Below are 4,974 nucleotides of genomic sequence, written 5' to 3'. Positions count from 1 at the left end.
AGCACTTGTTTAACATCCCATCTGAAAGACAGAACACTACCAGCAAATGTCCCCAATCACTGCCCTGGGGCATTGGGATATTTTTGTAGACCAGAGGAAAGGGTGCCTCCTACTGGGCTCCAACACCACTTCCAGCAGCATCTGTCTCCCATCCAAGGACCGACCAGGACCAACCTTGCTTAGCGTCAAGAAGCAAGCCGCTGGCTAATAATAACAATGACATCATTAATATAACATCCTTTCTAAAAAAACAACGGCAACGATATCTATTCTCTTCTTGGAATTTGAAAGACTAAAATTGCCTCAACTGTCTTGATATTGAAAACGCTCCAGCTGTCTTGATATTGAAAACGCTCCAGCTGTTTGATATGAAAACGTTCCAGCTGTCTTGATATTGAAAACGTTCCAGCTGTCTTGATATTGAAAACGCCAGCTGTCTTTATATTAAAACTCCAGCTGTTATTTGAAAAACGCCCCGCTGTCTTGATATTTGAAAACGCTCCAGCTGTCTTGATATTGAAAACGCTCCAGCTGTCTTGATATTGAAAACTTCCAGCTGGTTCTTGATACTGAAAACGCTCCAGCTGTCTGATAATGGAAAACTTCCAGCTGTCTTGATATTGAAAACGTTCCAGCTGTCTTGATATTGAAAACGTTCCAGCTGTCTTGATATGAAAACGTTCCAGCGTCCAATAATAAGGAACCATTTTCAGACCTTCATAGTTTAGTTAGTAGACTTGATGTTACGGTGGGTAATGAAGAAAAAAGAAAGAAACAAGTAAATATTACAGAATGTAAACAGTCAAATAGACACTTGTAGCTGCAGGAGCACTAGCTCTTAATCCATTGGCAGAATTTATTATCAGAAAAATGGTTTATATATTCCCACAGGTTTATTTAAAAAATATATTTTTTATTTAACCTTTATTTAACCAGGTAGGCCAGTTGAGAACAAGTTCTAATTTACAACTGCGACCTGGCCAAGATAAAGCAAAGCAGTGAGACACAAACAACAACAACACAGAGTTACACATGGAATAAACAAACATACAGTCAATAATACAATAGAAAAGTCTATATACAATGTGTGCAAATGTAGTAAGATTAGGGAGGTAAGGCAATAAATAGGCCATAGTGGGGAAATAATTACAATTTAGCAATTAAACACTGGAGTGATAGATGCGCAGAAGATGAATGTGCAAGTAGAGATACTGGGGTGCAAAGGAGCAAAAAATAATAAATACAGTATGGGGATGAGGTAGTAGGATGGGCTATTTACAGATGGGCTGTGTACAGATGCAATGATCGGTTAGCTGCTCTGACAGCTGATGCTTAAAATCAGTGCGGTAGATATGAGACTCCAGCTTCAGGTGAATTGTGGTTGGCCAGATCATGTCATCTGCTAAAGTGAAATAGACCTGCTTGTTTTTTCTTGTCATACGATGAATGTCCCACACCTTAATATGGTGTTTACTATTTACAATCGGTAGAAAACAAGTCCATTAATTCATTGTCAGCTAAAGAAAGCCACGATAAGGCCATGCGTATCAAAGCATGCCACTGGAACCGGAAACTTAAACATTTTCTTTGTGAAACGTTTTCTTGACTGTCTGTTTCCCGCTGAGACAGATCAGATATGTGGATTTTGTCTCTGGGTTGACAGGAGCTGAAATATAAAATCCTGATTAAGAACAAAAAACTCAGTCCTCAGAGTGAGCCAGAGACAGAGGATAGGAGAGAGAGAGACTCAGAGGACAGGAGGGAGAGAAACTCAGAGGACAGGAGAGAGAGAGACTCAGAGGACAGGAGAGAGAGAGCCTCAGAGGACAGGAGAGAGAGAGACTCAGAGGACAGGAGAGAGAGAGACTCGGAGGGGGAAGACAGTGAGGAAGAGGATGACGATGAGGATGAGGAAGAGGAGCCTAATCTCAAAACAAAGCACCATTCCAAATTGAAACGGTCAGGGAAGAAAGTAAGTCAGGGTTCTTAATGAGGTATGATATCAGGTATTGTACACTGGTATACTAGATTAGAGGACACAGAGAAACTGTTCCTGTACATCTCCCTATAAACACTAGCACTAAAGCACGGTCAGTGAGGTTAGACATATGCAGAGATTGTCCTGTCCCTAACCTTAATCCTAACTCTAACCCTAGAGCTTCATTTCCAATCCCCAGCTCAACCCTAACCCTAGCCACAACCTTAACCTCTCTCTCTCTTTCTCTGTCTCTCTGTCTCTGTCTCTTTCCCTCCCTCCCTCCACAGAAGAGGAAGAAGGCAGCAGTAGTTGCTGAGTCTCTATCTAACCTGGTGGTCTACACCAAGTCGGTGAAGTTCCACAGCTTCAGCCATGCCAGAGAACACCAGCAGTACTATGAGAACAGCTCTCTGGGGGAGAAGAAGGCTCACAAGCTGGTCAAGACCTCAGGTTTTGTACCTTGGAAGACTTACCAAATTAGTGTTTCAAACTGCACATGGGGGGGGCGGGGGGGGGGGGGGGAGATATCTAGCAATGTATGAAATGTTGAACACAGCAGCAGTAAAAACAGGAGTTGAGTGTCTCATATTCATACTGCTAGTGAAAAGGAAAAAAGACGGGTTGAGATTGGAATGAAAAGAGACTGTTTGAGATTTGAATGAAAAGAGACTGTTGAGATTTGAATGAAAAGAGACTATTGAGAATTTGAATGAAAAGAGACTGTTGAGATTTGAATGAAAAGAGACTGTTGAGATTTGAATGAAAAGAGACTGTTGAGATTTGAATGAAAAGAGACTGTTGAGATTGAATGAAAAGAGACTGTTGAGATTGGAAGAAAAGAGACTGTTGAGATTGGAATGAAAAGAGACTGTTGAGATTGGAATGAAAAGAGACTGTTGAGATTTGAATGAAAAGAGACTTTTGAGATTTGAATGGAAAAGAGACTGTTGAGATTTGAATAAAAAGAGACTGTTGAGATTTGAATAAAAAGAGACTGTTGAGATTTGAATGAAAAGAGACTGTTGAGATTGAATAAAAATGAGATTGTGAGATGAAAGAACTGTTGAGATTTGAATAAAAAGAGACTGTTGAATTGAATGAAAAGAGACTGTTGAGATTTGAATGAAAAGAGACTGTTGAGATTTGAATGAAAAGAGGACTGTTGAGATTTGAATGAAAAGAGACTGTTGAGATTGGGAATTGAAAAGAGACTGTTGAGATTGGAATGAACAAAGAGACTGTTGAGATTGGAATGAAAAGAGACTGTTTGAGATTTGAATGAAAAGAGACTGTTGAAGATTTGAAATGAAAAGAGACTGTTGAGATTTGAATGAAAAGAGACTGTTGAGATTGAATGAAAGAGACTGTTGAGATTTGAAATAAAAAGAGACTGTTGAGATTTGAATGAAAAGAGACTGTTGAGATTTGAAATGAAAAGAGACTGTTGAGATTTGGAATGAAAAGAGACTGTTGAGATTGGAATGAAAAGAGACTGTTGAGATTGGAATGAAAAGAGACTGTTGAGATTGAATGAAAAGAGACTGTGAGATTGGAATGAAAAGAGACTGTTGAGATTGGAATGAAAAGAGACTGTTGAGATTGGACATGAAAAGAGACTTTGAGATCGATAAGGTGTTGAGATTGGAATGAAAAGAGGACTGTTGAGATTGGAATAAAAAGCAGGGGACTGTTGAGATTTGAATGAAAAGAGACTGTTGAGATTTGAATAAAAGAGACTGTTGAGATTTGAATGAAAAGAGACTGTTGAGATTTTGAATTGAAAAACGAGACTTTGAGATTTGAATGAAAAGAGACTGTGAGATTTGAATGAAAAGAGACTGTTGAGATTTGAATGAAAAAGAGACTATTGAGATTGAATGAAAAGAGACTGTTAGGATTTGATATGAAAAGAGACTGTTGAGATTTGAATGAAAGAGACTGTTGAATTTGAATGAAAAGAGACTGTGAGATTTTGAAGGTGAAAAGAGACTGGTTTGAGAGATTTGAATGAAAAAGAGACTGTTGAGATTTGAATGAAAAGAGGACATGTTGAGATTTGAATTGAAAGAGGGACTTGTTGGAGATTTGAATGAAAAGCAGACTGTTTGAGATTTGAATGAAAAGAGACTGTTGAGATTTGAATGAAAAGGAGGACTGTTGAGATTGGAATGAAAAGAGACTGTTGAGATTTGGAACCCCCCAGCACCCCCTTATAACCAGGTATTGGCTGCTGTGTGTGGAGGAGATCTTGGCGCGTATACTCGGGCCTTGGTTCTGAGGATTGTAAGTTGGTGCGTGAATGTTAATCCCCTTCAGCGTGGTGCGGGGGCTTGTTTGCTTTGCAAAGCTGGGCTGGGGTATATCCTTCCTGTTTGGCCCTGTCCGGGGTATTCATCGGGATTGGGGCCACAGTGTCTCCTGACCCCTTCCTGTCTTCAAGGCCCTCCAGTATTTTTATGCTGGCAGTTAGGTTTTATGTTGTCGGGGGGCGCTGGGTCAGTTGGTTATTATCTGGAGTAACCTCTCCTGTCGTATTCCACGTTGTCCCTGTGTGAATTTAAGTATTGCTCTTCTCCTAATTCTTTCTCCTTCTCTTCTTTCTTTCTTCTCCTCTTGGAGGAACCTGAGCCACTAGGGACCATACGTCAGGCACTACCGGGGGCATGATGACTGCCTGCTGGTCCCCAGTCCACCTGCGCCTTGCTGCTGTCCCAGTTCTCAACTGTTTTCTGCCTTCGCGGTTATGGGAAACCCCTACCTGTCCCAGAACCTGCTTTGCTTTCCAACTCTTAATATTCCGGGCTATGGAAACAAGCCCAACTGACATTCTATTCCTGATTATTTATTTGACCATGCTCTGTTCATTATGATACATTTTGAAAATCTTGGCTTCTCTCTAATCTCTCTTCCTTTCTCTTCTTTTCTTTCTCTCCTCTCGAGAAATGAAGGCACACGTTGTCTCTTTCTCTTGTACCTATACGTCAGATCCTCTCTTT

General features: G+C 40.4%; 1 pseudogene; it reads left to right on the top strand.

Annotated features, from left to right (window-relative positions):
- Positions 1 to 4,974, top strand: part of LOC112070722 (1-phosphatidylinositol 4,5-bisphosphate phosphodiesterase zeta-1-like) — a 65,069-nt pseudogene that overhangs the window by 26,319 nt on the left and 33,776 nt on the right.

This window comes from Salvelinus sp. IW2-2015, unplaced genomic scaffold (genome assembly GCF_002910315.2).
Source record: "Salvelinus sp. IW2-2015 unplaced genomic scaffold, ASM291031v2 Un_scaffold1405, whole genome shotgun sequence".
Taxonomy (NCBI): Eukaryota; Metazoa; Chordata; class Actinopteri; order Salmoniformes; family Salmonidae; genus Salvelinus; species Salvelinus sp. IW2-2015.
This window is presented reverse-complemented; position numbering and strand designations above follow the sequence as displayed.